Source organism: Ochotona princeps, chromosome X, assembly GCF_030435755.1.
Source record: "Ochotona princeps isolate mOchPri1 chromosome X, mOchPri1.hap1, whole genome shotgun sequence".
Classification (NCBI taxonomy): Eukaryota; Metazoa; Chordata; class Mammalia; order Lagomorpha; family Ochotonidae; genus Ochotona; species Ochotona princeps.
Window position 1 is genome coordinate 26,694,744 of NC_080865.1, and position 22,819 is coordinate 26,717,562.

Genomic DNA, 22,819 nt, shown 5'->3' on the forward strand with positions numbered 1-22,819 from the left:
AAGGCTTAAAATTTCTTAGATGTTTAAAGTTTCTACCCCTCCACAAGAAAAACTAGTGAGGCAATGGGTATGTTCATCGGCTTGGTGGAATCTTTCTGTAACATCTACGTATACACATATATCAAAACATCACATCAAAACCTATCCATGTAAACAAATTTTCAGTTTTAAATTTTAAATCTTTGTTTTTCAAAAGTACATTTCTTGGGGCAAGTACTGTACTATATCTCATTAAGTTACCACTTGCAGTGCCAGCCTCCCATTGGGTGCAAACTCTAGTTCCAGCTGCTCTACTTGTAATCCAGATCCTTGCTAATGTACCTGGGAAAGCCATAGCAGATGACCCAACTGCTTGGGACCTACATCCATATGGGAGATCTAGAAGCTCTTGGTACAACCTGCCCCAGTTTCAGCCACTGTGCCCATTTGGGGAGAGAATCAGCAGATGGAGTATCTTTTTTGACTTGAAAGTCAGAATTACAGAATGAGAGAAAGGAAGACATATCTTTCATACACTGGTTCACTACCCAAACCACCACAATGGCCAGAGCTCAATCAGTCTAAAGCTGCGAGCTAAAGGCTTCTTGCAGGTGTCTTACACAGGTGCAGGCCATGGGCCCAAAGCCATGAACCATCCATCCTCTGCTCCTTCCCCAGGCCATAAGCAGAAAGCTGAATCAGAAGTAGAATAGCCAGGACTAGAATCTGTGCCCATACAGGATGCCAGCACTAGAAGTGGAGGACTATCCTGATAAATCACCATGCCAATCCCCTTGGAACATCTGTCTCTCTATAACTCAAATAAATAAAATCAGACTTTAGAAAAAAAGATACACTGCGGGGCAGAAGATTTTCTTAGGAGTACTAGTTCCTGCATTTAGTTACAAGTTGTAATTTCTTTGGCAGTCTTTACCCATTTATTTCCCACTTTAATATCCATTTTGTGCATGAAAATTATCCCAAATTTGTCAGCTCATTAAAAATGTGTAGTATCTGCCATATATTTTTAAACACATATGCAACTGAAAATGTCTCACACATTATGACATGCTCCAAAATAGAAATTTTTAAATGTAACAAACATCATGAAAACAATATTTTGAAGTAATTTTTGTCAGCCCTTAATGTTATCAAAAAACCTGCTTCCTAAAATATATGCTGTAACTATTGTAGGAGGAATTACATGAATATGCTTCATCTTTTGTAATCTTAGTTTAACACACTAATGTAGCAATTTTAAGTTCTGATTCTAAATTCAATTTACAATTCTTAGTTTTAATAGTTTCTGTGGCTGAAAAAAGAGACCTACCACAAAAAGTATACTTACACATAGAAGAAATCTATCATTGCCAATGTTTACCAAATGGCAGAGAGGCAGGCAGACACAGAGAAAGCTTCCATCTACCAGCTCATTCCCCAAACACACAAAATGGCCAGGACTGAATCAGGCCAAAGCTGATTGCTGGAGATGCCATCCAGATTGGGTCAGGGCATTATCACTCATATCTGACAATGTGGCTAATGAAGAAATCACACAAGGCCTAGAAGGGTCTGATCTGTTACTTTCCTGTGGTTCACTTATGCTTGCACTTTAAATCATAACCTAATTCACAGTTTCTCAGCTATATCCCTCAAGAGACCAATAGATCAGTTCATGCATAATATAGTTAATATGTTACCCACAAATCCCCCAAAGAACATGAATCAATGGAAATTCCCCGCAACCAACTGTAACAATAAAGGAGCCACCATTGTTAACCCTTTAAATTCTCTCTCTACATAAGACATACAATCATTTCATATATGAATTCAAAGAGCACATCATGTCAACTTGAACGCTAAATGATTGTTTAAATCTACTTTTATATTTAATATAAACATTCTGATATACAAAAAAACAAAAGCTAAATGTTACTCCACACCATTATCTGGCATATACATTTCATCACAGAGAGATTCATGAAATATGTCACAGTAAATCCATTCTAGGAAACATTGAATACAACTGAATAGTTTAAATATACAATTGAATAGTTTAAAATGAAGAAGAAACATAAAATTGTAGTGAATAAATCAGTTCAAAGGAAATAAGTGTGTATCAGTGAATGTAAATAAAAGTTATTAGTAGCAAATACACCAAAATGTTGACAGCAATCATCTCTGGATGGTAAGACTATGGCTAATTTCTGCTTTTTGTATGTGAATGATGTTTTCCAAAATATCTCCAATAATCCTGCAGTCAAATGCATTACTTCCCAACTTGTCATATTAAGACATTCTTGTGACAACTATACAAACTAGGTTTTTTTGTACAGAGGACTATTTATACTTGAATGCAAAGTATACTTAAGAACACTACTTAAGAACACAGGTGACAATAAACCAAACTCTTCCCTTGTCCCCACAAAACAGCAGCTGACTATTACCAATAGACTAAAAATATAACAGTAACAAGAATATAGTGCAGTAAAGATCCAAAAATGGGGGGCCTAAAATACAATAGTGGGAAAAACACATTTAAGCATTGGTAGGTAATCAGACCTCTACTTAAAACATTTTAAGTGAAAATGCTCTAATTTCAATTCAAAACCAAACTGCAATAATCTGTGGGCTACCTGCAGTTTTCTCTTATTCATGTCTCTATTTCCTTCTATTAGAATCAATACCAAAGTTGCTTAAACTTTCCAAAGTGTCAGATAATGATCAACCTGTGGAAAGAATACTTTGGCAAAAATCAAACAATTCTAAAACAATCTTTAGGCTCTTTTTGAAAGGCAAAAAATCAAAAGTAAACTTTTAATCTAACCATAAAAAAAATGCTAAGACAGAAATTCTAACAGAAGTAGAAATTTTACTGAGGCAATCCCTGGAGAGATGGGTCCCACTTACTGTGTTGCCTTGGTTACCATGAAAGATTGGTGGAAGACATTTGGGAACAGTCTGGTTAAATGGGAAAAATGTGAAAAGACAGGATTGAATTTATCTCAGATATAGTCAGGCGGATGCTGTCAATTTCATGGTCTGGTCCTTCCCAATCTATACATTTCATCAATGCCCAAGTGACAAAGATTCATAAAAAATTTAGCTCCCATATTACATTCTCAAAAATGCTATGTAACTATAAATACATATTATCAATCAACATTTCTTTCCTATTTCACACAGTGGTTTTTAAATTCCTTAAATTATTTCTGCCAAGAAGCCTAAATCAATCATGTTCCTTTCCTTGATAAGAATGCAAATCTGTCCAAATATATGATTTTATCATTGTAAAAGCAGAGCCTACTTACTACCTGGCATTCTGAAAAGCTCTAAAACTCCCTGTATGATGGGAATTGTAAAGGGAGATGCCATCACTTTGGCCATCATTATCATTTCTCCCTTCTGATGGTCCTGGGCAGTGCATCACATCACACTTGGGAAACACCAAATGTACTTGCCACTTTTTTCAGAAGACTTTGTGATTAGGAAGGAGCCCATGTGACAGACAGCACTGTGACACTGTGGACAATTGAGTCGCTAAATTTAGGGGTGGAATTGCATGTTGATTAGTGTCTGTTTCCTCTTTGGATGAAGAAAGATGATGCTAAGGTGTTCTTTTTCCTGCCTTTCCCAGAAAGATGAAACGGCAGCGCATCACAGCTAATGACTCTCGGCTCCATTACTCCTGGCCTAGCATCTGAGAAGGGTAAATGATTTCGCTGATTAGAAAATGAATCTTGAAAATGCAAGTGCTGCACAGAATACTGGCCCAGAATTGCACAGATATTTGAATGAATGCTGAAGAATAAATTCATTTAAAATTATCACCAGTGAAAATGTACTATTAAAGATGTATATTTCAGGCCAATAATAATCACCAATACCATGATTAGTGATCTTACATGATAGTAAATTTAAGAATATTTTGGATATTTCAATATGCACTTTAAAAAAAAAAAGGACTAACACTCTAGCTCCATCCACACTAATCTACAGAGGTAGATAGCCCTTATCCCTAAACACAGGCCCCCTTTTCAGTAAAGGCAATCGTATCTTAATAGTGTAACAAGCTGAAGATAAATTCTAAAAGTGAAATGGTGATAGTGACAGCCATCCTGACATTTCTAGAACATATTGGATAAGATAAAATGGGGAATTAGTTGCTCCCTAGATATAACATAGACATTTTCAAAGATGTATTAATTTGCCAGGGCAATAAAAACATCATAGTGGCCAGGAACAAAATTGGGAAAATGAACAAAGCATTCTCTGCTCTGTTTAGAGTTCAGTTATGACATGAAATCTGGCCAGATGATTATTTAATGCAGTGTCCTGAGAATTAGTAATTTAGTATACAAAACATTCCCTTGTCTTTGACACATTGGGACAAATGAGAAGACAGTCCCACATGAACAACTAGGTAACACAGTAAACAACACAAATGAAAAACCAGATGGTTAAAATTAGTGGACTGTTCTATTCCAAATCTGTCCATCAATCCTTTCTGTGTATCCTCCTTTACAAAGTCACAGAACACTTTCATAAGTCAATGATGACCCAGACCCAGAGCATGAATCACAAAAAAACCACCCAACAAAGGAAATTCACTGGGATACCATTACTAGTTGTGTTGCCTTGTCCTAACTGAAGATAGGATGTGTCCATTAAGACAGATGTCAAATCATGGTTACTTTATGGCTTACCAATAAATGTGAAATTCTAAAAAATACAGTTCAGCTGAATTTTTTTTAAAGCTAACAACGAGTAAAATTACAACCAAAAATAAATTTGTGATGTCTTTGACTCTGAAATCACACAGGTATTGAAGGACAAGGCTTCAGATGAAAACACAAAGACTACCAATAGAGTTGTGGAGTTGGAATTATAATATGATGTAGGGCCTCAGGAAGCATCAGTTTCAATCCTCTCATTCATCAAGAGTAAACTGGAGTCTGGAGGAACAAACCAATTTGTTCAAAGTCACGGGGATGGTTGGTTGCAGTGATGGGACTCAATGCCCATATTACTTCTGTTTTTTCCTCTTTAGCATAGGATAATGTCCAAACTGAGAAAATTGATTCTTGGCCCTAGAGATGCTAAGTCACTCTCTGACAGATTGAAGATCTTGGACTCCCTTCCAGGTCTGCACTCCATATGATAAAAAGTACAAAAATTATGTACACAACACATCTATATTTATATATAATCTTCAAAATACAATTCCAATATATTAGTAAATTGCCTGAAATTAACTCAAATTGCTCTGGGAGACAACACACTTCCTTGGTTTTTGTTGCTATACTGTGTATTTTGCCCAGTAAAGCAAACAAAATAATGCTGTTCCGTGTACAGAGCCACCAGATTGTATTATTTAATACTCCTGATAGATGAGAATCATTTTTGCAAGTGGCATCTGGCCAAGATTGCAAATCTCAAAGTGTCTCAACTGTGCTCAGTCACTGCATCTCCCTCGATTAAAAACCATATTGAGATTTCTAGAACCCACAGCAATCAATCTGCTTGATTAATGAAATTTTTTAAGCTTTTGTTTTCCTGGCACCAGCTCTCCAAAAAAAAAAAAAAAAAAAAAAAAATGAAGCACTCATTTCCTACTCCATTTGTGGTTGCTAGGAAAGTGAGAGATTTGGTGATAAATATTATCTCCCAATTCCTGTCTCCCTTATGGTAAGCTTATTACTTTATGCAGTTCCAAAGCTAAGGGAAATGTCTGCCTGTCATTAATAATAAACAAAGCTGTAATGTGTGTGCAGTGATGAATTAAGTGCATCCCAGCCCATTGGTGCATCAGTACTCACGGGCATTATGTCCAGCTGTGGTTTTGCAGGATCCACAGGTCCTCAGTTGTCTCTTCACAAAAGTACTCTGTGGGAGCAGGCAAGATGGAAAATATTAGATAAAGTGAGCAGTCTCTTTTTCCAAAGAAGCATCTGGCAAGGAAGCAAAATCCAAACTATCACTGCCCTAGGGTTGAGGGGGGAAAAAAAGGAAAAATCATCAGGGCTCATCTGATCTTGAAGCAACAGAAGATCCTCCAAATGGAAATTCCGCAGCTGGAGGGTGCAGGCATCAGGTGGGACTGGTCTACTCTCTGCCATTTCTGGGCCAGTTCACAAGGTCTCCCTCCATGTGCTGACAAGCCTTTCCCAAACTGCTTCATGAACATTTTGCTCACACATTTATACTGTCCCCAGTTATTAATCATTCTCTAGTAAACAGCACTGTAGGCTATTAGTACATTGACAATAAAATTCTTTTCTAAGTAAAGACCGCCACAGGCACTTGACCTACTGGTAATGTAACAGACACCCTAAATCAGTTCTTTTTAAACTTCCATATTTGCAGGAACCACCTAGTGTCTTATAACAAAATTGATTTTCGTTCAGCCATCCCAAGACATGGCCTTTAGATTCTGCATTTCTTGCAAGCTGCAGGTGATGGCAGTCAGGCTGTCTGCAGACCTCCTTTTCAGTATCAAAATCCTCAGCGAGTCATCTCCTCCCTTACAATTTCAAGTAATCACACAAAGATAATTAAGAAACCTACATAAATGAAGATACCATTTAACATCATTCTACATATTTTAAAATAGATGAATCTGATGTTTTCACCATAGATTAACTCTTAAACATATTGCCTCTCTTTAAATTCTAACACTGCATAACCCTCACACACAGTCAAGTGCCATAAACTAATAAAGTAAATATCAAAGCCCTCTTATGAGCAGTAATGCCATAAAAGGATCCTTCCATTTGTCAGTATGCCTTCTCTACATCTAGACCATCAGCTCCCTACAGTTTCCAGAGACAGCTACTAATTCATCTTCACAGTAACTCACTCAGATTACCACCAAATCCATTCCAACCCACATTACTAAATCCTTATTGTACAACTGACATCATGCTGGACACTGAAGATGCTGAAAGCAACAGAAGGAAAAAAATCAGCATCATTTCAAGAAGCTTACCAGGGAATATGATATTCTCCCCAGATCCAATAAAAGTATTGCTAGAAAGCTAAATACTGCCAGCACTAGATAGGAACCATTATCTCATTAAAGTAAATATGTGTATTTCCAATTCTTACATTTCAATTCCAAGTCATTTCTCATACATTCATACTGTCCTTTTCTTTTCGAAATAGGACTTTAAGGACCAGAGCTCTTGTGATTTTGAAGTGTTGGCATATCTTTCATATATAATGAAATGTCACTTGAACTGAGTAGATGTGGCCAAAAGAGAATAAATAAAATAACAAAAGATATAGTCTTAGTTTTTTGAGATTTGATATCTCTACTATAGAGTAATTCATTATCACCAAAACGGAAAACTTTCACAAACAAGTCATCACAAGAAATAGATTTTCTTGCATTTGTTACTTAGCAGTCTAGTCACACCAAGGTTAAAAAATATAATTTCCATATTCCTTATCTAAGAGGACTCAATCAAGCAAGACTCCTTTCAACTCTCATTGGGACAAGGAGAAACAGATGTAAAAACATCTGTCCTGCTTCAAAATGATGAAAACATCACAGTGCTATCAAAGACAGCTCTGGGTCATTTCATAAGTCTCTAGTTTCAACATTAAAGTAACTGTCCTTGTGGTAAGAATCAAGAATAACCCAGACTAACATTTTGCTAACCTGAAAACTGAGTCTTCTCTATCCCATTTCCCAGCATTTCATCCTCCTACGTGAGGCTTCCTATGTGCCTTTGGGGGACTACAAGAAAGCTTGACTACTTGACATTTTTGGTGCAGCAACAGTGACATCCAGTGGGTAGCAAGATTAACCCCAAAATTCTGTATTAACTCAGTAAAGGAGGTTTAGGATATCCCAAAAACTGACTGTGATGACTCAAATCATTATGAAAAGCATACATTTTCCATTCCCTTGGAGATACCAACTCATTTGGTTATTAATAGACAAAAACTCATTCCATATTAAAAGCAAAAACTCATCTAAGTGACCAAGATGTCACTAAAGGTTCTTTGCAAGTTAGCGTCATTCATTGCAACAAAAGAAGCTGTTATTCACCATTTAATTAACATTCTTTCGGCATTTGTCGAGCTTCTCAGTAAGCTGTTTGACAAGATTCATCACCTGAAATGTTTCTAATCACCAAAAACTTCAAACCGTCCAACACATGGTTGTTTTTTATGTATACTTTATCTGCACATTTACATACATACATTTATGATATATTTTAGATACAAATACTCAAAATAAATCTACATTTGTGCTACATTTCTGGCTAACAGATTTATGCAACGCAAATACAATGTTCATGGATTTCCAGACCTTATTTCAGTCATCTGTATCAGTACCACATGCCACTGCTGTCATTTCAGTGTTAAGACACTAAGCATAGGTCAATGTAAGTTCTGGCAAATAGACACCACCAAAGTGTAAAAAAGTTTTACAGAAGCTAATGGTCCCACAGATATGAATCCCTCAGGCTCAATGGAAAGAGGTTAATTATGTAGACTCTGAGAATCTATCAGAAAACATATGTATAGTGCTGAAATTCCAGCAAAAACAAGATTTTAAGGTGCTTTGTGGGATAAAAGAGACCAGTAAATTCAGTTCATTAGCTCAAATGTGCTTCCTTTAACAGAAAGAAAGCAGGACTTCTGAAACAAATGGATATTCAGTGATTCTTGTGTGTATACTCCAAAAAAATGATGCATTAAAAGATTTCTATATGATAAATCTGATAAATAAGTACTAACATAATTTCTAAATCAACTGGAAGCCTAGGAATCCTGAGCTCTGTTGAGAAGACAAACCTTTGGGAACAGGCTCATCAAATCTTTTAGAGAACCTGAATAACAATGTATAACGTGCAAGAACATCAAAAGAAATTTGAGTTCCTTTGCATTGCAACCAAAAATAAGCAGCTCACTTCTAAGATACTTCATCTGTCTAACCCAAACTGTCCAATGGGTGGACCACCAGCTGCAGGTGTCTACTGAATATGTGAAATGTGGCCAGTATGATTTGAGAATTACTAAGTACAAAATACACTCTTATTTTTGAAGACTTAACTAAAACGGAATATAAAATAACAATAGTTGCATATTGAAACAACCATGGCAAATGAATCAGTAGCAAAGACCCTTCCAACAGAGACAATCTATATCCAACACCACATTCAATGGAAAAAGATGAAAGCTTTTCTTCTAAGATGCAGAACAAGACTGAGATGTCCATGCCCAAATTCTGTCCAACCTGAGCCTAACACATTGGCTCAATAGCTAAATCCTCATACTGCGTGTGCCAGGATCCCATATGGGCTCTGGTTCTAATCCCAGCTGCTTTACTTCCCATCCAGCTCCCTGTGTGTGGCCTGGGAAAGCAGCAAAGGATGGCTCAAACCTAGGACCCTGCACCTGTGTGAGAGACCTGGAAAAAGCTCCTGGCTCCTGGCTTCAGATCAGCTCAGCTCTAGCTGTTGCAGCCATTTATGGAGTGAACCAGTAGACAGATCTATCTCTCCTCCTCTGTGTATCTGCCTTTCCAATAAAAATAAATAAATCTTTGAAACAAAAAAATCAATTAATCCAATGTAAAAGGACATTCAGAATATTTGCTATTGTGGGAGACAATAGCCAGTTGAATCTCCCCTGAAGGCACCAGGAGCAATTGATAAGGAGATGAATGAGCAGTATTTACCCTGGTTCACAGGTTTAGATGAAGAACCTGCTAGAAGAACTAGCAGTGTTTTGGGAAACTGTACCTGGCTGTTGAGATGTAAATGAATCAAGTCCCTCCTCCCTGGAGGCCTTAAGTGACAACCTGCCTTTAAAAGTCTGGTGCTGTTAATAAACTTCAGCTATTGACCACCAGTCAGTAGTCCACATGCGTTGTTATTGGCTCTGCACACCAAGTCCATCGCTGCAGGACAGACACAGTCCAACCTAGCACAAGAACACCTAACCCAAGGAACGAGACAAGAATGGGGCTGTGGGGGGTGAGAGGAAAGGTATTCAAATAGGAAAGGAAGTTAAATTGTAATGTTTGTAAACATGAACTTATGTGAAGAAAACCTTTAAAAATTGACCAAAACATCTTCAAGACCAGTAAATGAACTCAGTAAAAACACAGGATACAAAAGCAAATTAGATCAAACAGGAATATTATCTGCATTAGTATAAACTACAAACAAAACAGATGAAAAAAACTGAGAAATAGATTGGAATAATATTGATAAAATGTCCCTCTCACCCACATGACGCATGGATTCCACACAATCCCTATAAAAATCAATAAAATTATCCCTATTACAGGAAAACAACCCAAAAGTCTGCATAGAACTAGAGAAGACCCCAAACTCCCAAAGCAAACTTCAGATGGGCCCGGTGGCGTGGCCTAGCAGCTAAAGTCCTCGCCTTGAACGCCCCGGGATCCCATATGGGCACCAGTTCTAATCCCAGCAGCTCCACTTCCCATCCAGCTCCCTGCTGTAGCCTGGGAAAGCAGTCGAGGACGGCCCAATGCATTGGGACACTGCACTCATGTGGGAGACTCGGAAGAGGTTCCTGGTTCCTGGCATCGGATCGGCGCACACCGGCCCGTTGCGGCTCACTTGGGGAGTGAATCATCGGATGGAAGATCTTCCTCTCTGTCTCTCCTTCTCTCTGTATATCCGGCTTTCCAATAATAATAAAATCGTTAAAAAAAAAAAAAACTTCAGAAAAAAAAAGATGAAAGCATCACCACCTTGTCTTCCAAACATACTACCTGGGCTAAGAGCTCTGATGCAGAGGATGTAGCTGTTTCTCAAGATGCCCACAGTTCACATTTGAGCACCTGGGATTAAATCCTACCTCAGCTTTTAATCCAGGTTTATGTGAACACATCTCGGAAACAGCAAATGATGCCCCAGGTGCTGGGATTCCTACCACTCACGTGGGAGACCCAGATGGGTTTCTTGGCTCCTTGCTTTGGTTTGGCCCAACGTAGCAGGTGCAAACATTCAGAGTAAAGCAGCAGATGGAAGGTGTCAGTCACACTTTCAAATAAATAAATGAAACTTAGAATACATTAATGTATTTATACTTGTATGTATATGTACTACGTTATAGTAATTAAACTTCTATGGTACTGGTATCCAAGTAGACAAATAGACCAATGGAGCAGAAACTAATTAACAGAAGAACAAGTCAATAAAATGTGGAATACATAGAACGCTATTAAACCATACAACAAAAATACAGTCATTTAACAGAAATATGAAAGACACTGTATATATCAAACAAGTTAGGCACAAAAAGAAACATTCAACATTGTCCCTTTCACATGTTGAATATAAAAAAAGATGACCTCATAGGATATACATATAGAACCTAACAGTGGTTATCATGGTCTGGTCAGATTAGAGATGGGAGCTGCAGAAATGTCACCTGAAGTATGTAAAAATTTCAATTATACAGGAAGAGTAAATTTAAAAGATTTATTGTACAACATGGTGACTATAGTTAATAATTTTTAGTTGAAAAATGCTAAGACAGTAAATTGCAAAATGCTCTGACCACACAAAATGGCAACTATGTGTGGCAAAGCAGTCATTCCAGAAAGCATATATGTATTTCCAATCATATTATATAGAGAAAAATTGTAATGTGAAAAATAAAAGGTTATAAAAGTCCAGGTAACTGGGGATGGCACAGTGGCTTAACAAGCTAATCCTCTACCTGCCAGCATCAGCATCCCATATGTGTGCCAGTTCATGTCCCAGCTGCTCCAGTTCTGATCCAGCACCCCACTAATCTTTCAGAGAAAACAGCAGAGGATGGCAACATTTGCATGAGCGCCTGAACCCATATGGGTGTCCAAGAAGCAGCTCGCACCTTCAGACCAGCTCAACTCTGGCCACTGTGGTCACTTGGGGAGTGAATCACCAGATGATAGACCTCTCATATCTTTCTCTGTAAAATCTGCCTTGCAAATAAGATTGTTTTTTTTTAAAAAAAATAGATAATTTACCATAAAATGTAAGCATTTTTATGCAATTGGTCAAATGAAATGAATTTCCAAAATTTTACCTGTTCATTTTTTTAAATTGGTAATCTAAAGAGAATGGATCTCATCCATTTCATAGAAGTCTAAGATGGCCCTTTTAAGTATCTATGAAGATACTTAAAAATTGTGAAAAAGTCATTGTGGGAAAACTGCACGACTTAAAAAAATTTGCAGCCAAACATCTTTCAGCTTCAACTTTCCATGAACTTGCTGGAATCCTCTCCTATGCAGCATGCTGTAAACAATATGCAAGAGTGATCATGTCACTACACATCCAAGCAATCATCACTATGCACACCAGTCCAACGTCATTCACCTGTCCTGGCCATCCTTCCTGCTTTTTCATCTGCTACTATTAGTTGCTCATATATGCACAAGATAAACAGAGAAGCCTGAATTAGTGGTTACACTTGCAGGTTCTGAGGTCAAACTGGTGAAATTCAAATTCAAATCCTAGTTCTGCTGCTAACTGCGTAACCATGGGCAAAGTTATGCAATCCTTCTTGTACCTGTTTCCTCACATCTAACTTGAGAGTAATAGAATTATTGAGGGAAGAAAAATAAGTTCACATATTCAGGCATTCATTATAACACCTAGCAATTAAACATACAGCTCATGGACTATTTTTGATAGCTGAAAAGAGAAAAATGAGTATCTGACACCTTCATACAGTCTAGAAATCTTAATTATTGATAAGCTTTCCTAAAGAAATTACTTACGTTAACTATTTCCTATTATTTTCTTTTAAGTAAGATTCCCTAGTATATTTTCTTCACATACTTTATCTTTTTTCTATGATGCTCTGCTTTCCCAGGCTCTTTAACATCTCTCATAATCAATGTTTCCTTCTCCACTACCAAGAATCCAAAGCTCAATTGTTTGGACTCTTTATTCTTCCATGTGGACCCCGAGAGCAGTTTCTTCCTATTTCTCCCCATCCAACCTCCCAAATGCCTTCTCTAACCACATCTGACATTTTTCAAACTTAGTCCAAATCCTCTTACCTAAGGTCTTCTCCATCTGCTTTGGTCTACCTCTTTCTCCCCGCCAAACTATTCCAGTGTTGCCCATTTCCTTCAACTGTTGTTTATCATCTGTCTACATGGCACAGTCAAGTTTCAGTGATACTAGTAACAATCTCTCTCTCTCTCTCTCTCTCTCTCACACACACACACACACACACACACACACACACACACCATCCTCACGGAAATGACAGTGTGAGTGAGCAGACAAACATCAATTAAGTCTTCGTAACAAAGATGAGGATTGAGAGACATAAGCCAGAGAACTAGGGGGCTAATAAACTCACATACCCATGCTTTGCTTCCCTAACCAGGCTGAAAACTATTAAATGTGCTTTATTTCTTTCTTGTCTTAAATATTATGGTTAGTGGTGAATGAAGCCTGTGATTTTGAAGGGAATTGAAATTACATCTTTATGAAAATTAAAGATAAAACAGGAAGGAAAGGGAGAGATTGAGTCAGGAAAAGACAGAGAGAAATATGTCATCTTAGAAACATACCTAACATGAAATCTCTTTCCTTGATATTAATTTTTTAAATACTACAAATAACAGACTTCAGTGCAGATTTAATCATGCTTAACATCTGTCATATTTGCCTCACATATAAACATTAAACATATGTTAATATTGTTAATATGTAATAATTATGCAACTATATGTTTTATGTTTATATGTGCACACCTATATACACACAAGTTTTAAAAACAGGGATGCATATGTTAATATCACATGAAATTTATAAGCTCATAAAATGAGGAAAGGTGGGTAAAGTATTACTTCAGGGGCATAATTCAATGGAGGCAACATTTACAAAAATATACAAATGTATCTACTTATTTACCGTATATCCATATAAACACACATACACATATATTAACTTCAATATACGAAAAAAATGTGTTACTTGCCTCATTTCACCTAACATAATATCAAATTCCATGAATTTTGTTGCATGTCAGTATTCTTTTTAATGGGTAACACTCCAATGTGTATATATACCACATTTCTTCAATCATCTATTGACTTATACCTAGGTTGATTCCATATCCTTGTTATTATGAATAGTGATTCAATAAACATGGGAGTACAATATCTCATAAGCTGATTCCATTTCCTTTGGTTACACTTCTCAAAGTGAGACATACCTTACATCTTAGGTCATATGTTACATCTGTTTTCAGTTTTCAGAATAATTTCCAGATTGTTCATAATTTCTAGAATAATTTGCTTTCATAACTACTCGAGAATCAATTATAGTCCTAGACATATAAACATTAGTCAAATATAGTGAGTATTTTTTTTTAGATTCCCTTGGTTTTTTTTTTCACAACACCCACCATTATGGCCACCTAAAGTTCAACTTTTACCCTTCATTATTGCATACCACAGAGTAAAGAGCACTCTACACAGATGGCCTAAATAGACCCTAACTCCTAAACTCCTAAGATGACCCTAACTCCTACAACCATGAAAACCATAAAATCTGTTAACCAAAGTGTTGTACAAATAAACGATGCTGCTCAAAATATTATCATCTCTTCAAAATTCCACAACTTTCTCTCAAGTCCTTATTTCATACAGCTTTTTAAAATTCTAACTGTAATTAAAAGTCCCAAATGTAATCACTGCTGACATTCTCATGTAGATCTTTCCAGTCCTTTCTCCATACACATGTGTACATATTTTGCTGGCTAAAATTGGGGTCATATGGTACATTTTTATAATCTGATATCAAAGTAATATACAAGGGATATTCATCCACACAGTGACATTTTTGAAGTATCATCATCCTTATTCCATTGATAAGACCCTTTTCCGAAAAATTGAGATCCTTGGCCCAGTTATAAATTGTGTTTTCTTGTTATTATATGTTTTCCTCTTACCATGTAGTTTGCAAATATGCTATCCTATTTTTAAGTTGCCCCTTCATTCTGTCTGTTGTTTCCTTTACTATAGAGCTTTTTATTTTGATATCATTCCATTTTTCCATTTCTGTTTTTGGGTTGGTCTACTTAAATACACATTGCATTAAATACATGAAAAGATGATTAAGTTTTTAAAATCTTGAAATTCATAGTGGTTTTTCATACACATTTCCAATGAACCTTGAAGATCCCTTGTATCATTTGTACAAAGAGAAAAGCTATTCAAAGCGATACCTGGATATCAGTTAGCTGTGATTTTCATTTTAAAAATGTTCATATGAGGGATTTTTAAAAGTTCATGGAACTCTGTATAAGAAATCAATTATGCCTAGATTTTTTTTTACCTTACAAAACACAGGATTTTTTATTTAACTTTGTATGCAGATAAAAATTAGCCAAAATTTAGACAAACCTGTCCTGACATACTCGTCTTCATTATTTTCCCGTCATTCTACCACAGCTGGTCTACCCTGGGAGATGGGCAGGGTGGGCGTGGTGCACAGGCAAGGAGACCCCACATTCAACACCACTATCTTCGGCGTTATCTCAGAATTATCATTATAGAAATTTCCAGCATGAAGCAGCATCTTTCAACTGTTTGGTTAAAATGAAAATTACTCCAAAATCACAAATAAGGCTTCTGGCTTTTCTCTTAGTATGAAGCAAACAGTATATTCAGTGTTAAGGCAAGTGGTAGAACGCATGCGCAGTGCACCAAAGCAGACCTTTGATCGTAAAACGTATTTTGGAAAATTTTTGATACCCCAGACATGTGTTAGAAACCTGTAAAAACTTCTGCTGAGTGGAAAGGGATTTGTGTGGCTGTCTCAGCAGCCTGCTTTCAGTAGTTACTATGTTAGAAGTAATCTTTTTTAATTTTTCAATAAAAATTAGGTTTATCTTTCAGTGTCATTTTCTGCAACCTTTGAGAAAGGATCCTGGCTTTATTTCTTGTCTTGAGCTTCCTGCCTGTACTTTGACACTGTAAACACTCATGGAATTTCCTAGGGCTTCCATAACAAACTACCACAACTAGGTAGCTCAAAACAACAGATGTTTATTATGTTACAGTTCTGAAAGACTAACAAGTCTGGAATTCCACTGCCAGCCAGACCATGATCTCTTGAGTGTTCTTGGGGAGGATTCCTGCCTTCTTGGTTTCTGGTAGTGGTGCCAGCCCCCCTGGGCTTGAAGCAGCACAAACTCCTCACTCTGCGTCAGCATCTCATAGCATGTCTCCTCGGGGCCATCACACTATCTGCTTGTAAAGACACTGGCAATACTGGATTAAGGGCACAATCTACCCCCACTCGGTCTCATCTTAATGATGTCTGCAATTACTCCCATTCCAGAATTGGGTCAGATTCTAAGGCACTTGGCTGGTACCAGGCATCCAATACTTTAAGGAACACAATTTAACAAAGTACTGATCAAAGAACTTTGTTCTTATTTTAAAGGCTGCACATGTTAAACAAATTACACCCTTAGTTCTATATACATCATGCTTTTCAAAACTGGATATAATACATGTAGTATCTCTTGAGTAAATCCAAATCTCTTAGAGCCTCATTCCAGAAGCGTAGCTACAAAAACGTAATCCAACATCATTACATAATATGTTGGAAAGCTATCATCCGCACAGAGTGAGTTGGAGAACGTAAAACCTCACAGCTTTGAGTCATTTATCAATGCCCTGTCTCACACTTGGGAGACTGAACATTCCATAATGCAACTCCTTGTGAATGTAAAATCGATTAACAAAACATTTTTTTTCCTTTACTAGTACTAGAATTTGTCGTTCAAATCTATACTAAAGAATCACAGGAAATAAGACTTTTTTTTCTTTTATTTTATCCTCTACTCAGAAACAGTTTCTTGCAAAGAAAAAGTGGAGAACCACAACCCTTAAGTAATCAAGAAGAGCTCTTCAAGTGAAAAAAGCTACTGAAGTCTAAAGAGCAGTGGATCCACCACACTGTGAACAAGTCCTAAGTGGATTTGAGCAATCTTTTGAAAAAGCAGCTTTCATGTACAGCTGATGATGATCACCCTGCGAAAAAGTGAAACCCCTATTAAAGTGACACCATTTGAAAAAAGTACAAAAAGAATAAAAAAAAAAACTACTATGGTGATGTTTCAGAAAGTAAAGTTACACATCCTTTTTCCAAAAGAGTTTCCTCCTGCCCACCTTGATGGCAAGGTGGTAAGTGATAATGCCAAATGGCTATAGTCTGATAGTGTCATATGTCAGACTCATAAGACTTCAATGTACTGGGTTATTTCTGTGAGAAATATAACCACTTGCACTTCAGTATTTACGTAGCAAACACTGATACAAATCTCAGTGGCATTCAACAATAAGCATGTGTTTCTTATCCATTCGTCTACATGGAAGCTGCATTTTACTAATAGAGGCTGAGTTCAAATGTGCTTGACTCATGGCCATCACTTAAGTCTTGCTCTACTCCATACGCCCATCTTCTTTCTTGGACACAAATTATGCAAAATATGTTCTTCTCATGTTGAAAGGCAGAACTTCATGGGGCAAAGGTCCACAAAGCTACACCAACATCTATTCAATCTTTGCTTGTATCACTTCTGCTAACTTCCTTAACACTTTCCTTCCACTTTTTCATAAGTACCTGGAGCCAGAAAATCAATGTGGTGACACTAACAGGAGGAAACACAGATGTTAATATTTTAAGTGCACATGATCTTCACAGAAACAAGTGGAAATCAAAATATTCATTGGCTTATATACTAAGCCCCCCCACACACACACACAGGTTAATAAGCTATGGAGAAACAATTACACAAAACAATTATTACAAAAAGGAGGGCGCTAGGCTCCTAGAATCAAATTATTGGAAAGGCAACTTTAGAGAGAAGGACAGAAAGGAAGATCATCATCTGCTACTTCACTCCCCAAGTGGCCACAACAGCCAGTCTGAAGCCAGAAGCCAGGAGCTTCTTCTGGGTCTCCCACATGGGTGCAGGGTCCCAAGGCTTTGGACCATCCTCAACTGCTTTTCCAGGCCACAAGCAGGGAGCTAGATGGGAAATGGAGCAACCAGGAAATGAACTGATGCCCATTTAGGATCCCAGTGGATGCAAGGCGAGGACTTCAGCCACCAGGCTATTGCACTGGGCCCTAATGAACTTTTTCAAGTTACCTGACTTGCATACTCTTGTATCATCCATAATATTCAGGTTCAACTATGCGAAAGATCTTAATTGTCTTGTATAAAACAATGTTTATATGTTCCAGTAATGAGAGTATCTTACTCTTATAAACCAAAAATATATTTGGATTTCTACTGATGACATCCACTGTCATGCTTGAGAGCCAGAATGGGTGCTGGTTGGCCAAGCTAGGCCATAGTACCCACTGGTAATTGCCAGGACTGGGTGTAAAGAATGTCAGGCTAGATTGCAGTACTTCCTGGCAAGCTCAAGATTCAGGGCTGGGAACAGGCCTGGCAGAGAAACAGGCATGGTAGGCCCTCCTCTGCTAGGCTGTAGCTCCTGCTGGTGAGCACAAAAGCCAGAGCTGGTGCAAACTGGGCTGGGCCGGAGGCAGTATCCATCAGCATGTATGTGGGCTGGATATGGGAATAAGTCGAACTGAGTTAAGCTGCAGCACCCATGGATGTGCATGACAACCAGATGGGATGCTTGATAGACTGGGATGGGCTGTAGCACATGCCAGCACATACAAAAACGGAAGCTGGGAACAGGCCAGGTGGGATTCACACCCCAACTAGGCCATGGCACCCACTGGTGTGCATGAAGAATAGGCCTGTGGCAAGTTGGGCTGGGATAGGCCACAGAACCCATTAGTTCATGTGAGAGATGGGGCTGGGGGTGGAACTAACCAGGCACCTTGCATCTACTGGCATATGTGTTGGCTGGTGGAGATGACAGACCAAACCTGGCCCCGCATTGGCTGGTGCACACAAATAAATTCTGAGGTCACTCCAGGTGAGGCTTCTTGGGGGACTCCCCAGTTAGATGGCTGAACTCAAACCCTTGCCACAGGGAAAAATCACAAAATACGTGGTCCGACCTTGGAGTCCATTTATTGGGACTGGGACTCCTCAACTACTGATGCCTGTATGGTGGACAGCATGCCCAGCTGCACACAGGGCACATGAAGGCCAGCTCATCTAGGCCAGCAGAGGATATAGAGTACATTGTCAGAGGATGGGAAGCAGAACAGGTTGGACAATTCTCCTAGCCAAGCTTTACAACACATTTCTGGGCTTGTGGATGCACTATGGTGAACTGGTCAGCTAACAGAACTTGGAAAAATTTTTCCAATCCTGGTGCAACAAAACTGACAATGTCTTAGAACTATCAAACTACTCAAGGAGTGTTCCTTCCCTGCATCGGGATCTCTAAGACATCCAATTGTCATCCCCTATCCCCAGGTGCTGATGTAGTTTGACAGCAAGGAGTGGCCTCCTCTCCTTCCCTCCCTGCAAGCAGAGAAAGAATTGAAACATCTGTCCCACTCCCCTTTTTCCACACCTCGACCCTCCCTACCCTAGACAGAGACCCACATGAGTGTGCATTAAGTGTGTAAACACTATTAAAACTAATATTTAAACATTTTCTTAAAATCTAAAATAGGCAGCTTTCATACTCTTATTTAAAACATCAGATCTTAGGTCCAACAGGTATGCCTTTACTGATGTTAGAGTCATCATATATTTAACAGTAATCTGTATGATCATCTGGCTCGTGCTCCCACATAACTTTGGTGAAAGAAGTAACATTCCAACAAACATTTGACTATGTAGATTTCAAGGAGGCAAAAACAAAGCCAATTTGTTGCAAGTAACAGAGGGTAAACTCTAGCACAATTCTAGTTATCACCATCTAGCATGTTTCATATATTTTTTTACTTCTTTGTCTTGTACATGATATGACTGTTATTCCTATTAGAAGGTAAGCAGCCTGAAGGCCAGGAGCTCTTGGCTTCTAGTATCTCCAGCACTAAAACCATGCATGGCACACAACAGGTATTTAATATTTACTTATGAAAAATCTCTAAGCACAAGTCTATTAATTAGAAAATTCCCTTAATTATACTATTTTTGTCACATATCTACTTGTTCCCTTGAACTATCAATGACATGCATGGACTTGATTTTTTTTTTTTGCATTCTCAGTGTAAACATAAATTTCTTACAAGAATACATGCTCATTATCAATTCTCTGATCATCAACTGTAAAAATAGGCCCACCATAAGGCAATTTGCAAATTTCAGTATTATTCTTGGGAAAGAAATTATTTGAGATGGACAAGAGCTACAAGGTAAGGTTGAAACAGCACAGGCCCTGAAGGCAGAGTGAACTCGGTCAGGAGCTCACTGGTACCACTGAAAATCTGCATTACAGGTACATCACCAAAAGGAGAAATAGAGTGCCATCTGGTTCAAGGGAATTATACAAAGTGCCTAGTATTATGTCTGGTAAGATGAAAGATCCAGACACAAGTCTGAGGAGTAAAGCTATTACAGCCAACTGACATGAAGTCAGTTCTATTGAGATAATATGTTATGTCAATGAGTCCCTGGAAGTTTACTGTCTGATTTCTGGCTTTACCTAAAACTACCATAAGCAAAATTGTTGTGGTCTTCACAGTGAGGGCTATTCGTCTCCGAGGTCAGAGGGGGGTTAGGTTTTTTCCCTCTTGTTTCTAGAGACTACATAGAGATTGCTCTGTGTTGAATGGTAGCATTAGCTGAAGCAGCATTTAGCAGTTCAACACGCAGTTGAGTAAAGCCTGTGGGAGAATTAGATGATAACATTTCAAGGGGAAATTGCCCATGGACAAAAATAGCAATGAGGCAGGGCAGCCTAGGGTTTAGCAGCAGAATTTTTAAAGAGGCAAAGCCACGCAAGTCCTGTTCTTTTCAGCAAGTATTCTCCTGAGAGGCAGCTCTTTACCTCCAATCAGTGCTGTAGCAGCTGAAGGCTTTAGCCTTTGAAAGCTGAAGCAATTGCTGAGAAGCAGGCTCAACTAACTAACATTTAATTTCACGTTTGCCATTTCTTCCACTCAGACTCCAGGGTGCAAACCCTGACCAACGCCAGAACTAAGGCTTACAAAAAGCTACATTGGCAGATGTAGTATTACCAGCATAAGAGAGTTCCGGGCCGGGGCGGGGGGGGGGAGGAAGGCCTGCAGACCATAGTCCCCACTTCTGCCACTGTGAACATCAAGCCAATAAACAATTGGGGTGGCAGTTACTCAATATGAAGATAGTCTAAACCTGTGTGTACACTGCTCACTGTTGGCACTTTAAAATTTTGCAATTCATGCATTGGCCAAAAAAATGTTTAATGCAAACAAATATATTGTATTTATTAGCAGCTTCAGATTAGGTCTTTATTACAGGTCATACCTGAGTTCTTCTTTTGCGCAGTTGATGAATGGAGATGTTACTATTATTGCCAAAAGTCAGATGTGGTAATTCAATGTGACTTTTCTACGACCCTTCCTTGCTGGTAACGGTTTTACAGCCATGCATTTAAAGTAGCTGAACTACCACCAAGATAAAATTGTTATGTAGCTTAAGATTGATGTTTCTGGTATCCTTTCTCTCCAGCACCTCGCTAAAAGAAATGACCTTTATAGAGTCTCCAGCATTGGCCCAGCCCCTTGCAAGTATAAAATGAGTTAGTTCACATTCATAAAGGCACTTTGTGACCCTTTTCCCTAACTTCTATCCTCCACTCTTGTCCTCCACATGTATCCTTTACAGTAACTGTGTCTCCTGGTAAAACAGCTGAAAGATCCTACTGCCAGAGCCACTGCTTTCCTATCTCCAGTCTTTCTGACACACAGGTTATAGACCTGTTTCTTCAGAGCACATCGTGTGCTTTCTCAAGTGTCTCCCAGTAATCCATCAATCACCTTGGAGTTCTCCAGAACCAATACTGTATGTGTGGACAGACACACCAAAGGAAATTTATCCTAGGAACTCTTTCACATGACTATGGATACTGAGCAGACCCATAATCTTCCATCTGCAAGCTGAAAAACTATGCTAGCCAATGGCATAATCCAAGACCAAAGGTCTGTGTACCAGAGTAAGTGTTGTCTTAAGAGAACAAAGAGCCTGGTACAATAGCCTAGTGGCTAAACCCTTGCCTTACACATGCCAGGATCCCATGAGGGTGCCAGTTCATGTCCCAGCTGCTCCACTTCCCATCCAGCTCCTTGATCATTGCATGGAAAAGCAGCAGCAGATGGCCCAAAGCATTGGGACCCTGCACCCACATGAGCAGTCTGGAAGAAGCTTCTGGATCCTGGCTTCAGCTCGGCTCAGCTCCAGCCATTGCAGCCACTTGGGAGACTGTTCAGTCTTCAATTCTCTGTAGCTCTTATCTGCCTTTGCAATAAATAAAACTTTTAAAACACAACAAAAATAATCTAAGTATAAGGAAAATCAAGAAAGTTGATCCTGCAAGAAAACATGACACTGGTTCCAAGTGGTAGGGGAAGAATAAAATTACCGATGGGAAAAGGTATCTGCCAGGTTTCTGGGATACCGCTTATGTCATAGCTCTTTGAGTGGTAGCAAAAATGGGTATTTTTATAAGAAGTATAAATGAAAATGTAACCACAAGATATAACTGTACATAATATCTCTGAAATACGGTTTTAACAAACAAACAAACAAAACTAGAATAGATAGAGAACAACAAGGAAAGCTTAGAAACAGACAGGAAACGGTCAGCGGGGATGCACTTATACCTCACTGGGTGGGACACAAAGATTAGTTACTCCTCACTGGGGTATGGAAGATTTCTCTGCACACCCCTCCTAAAC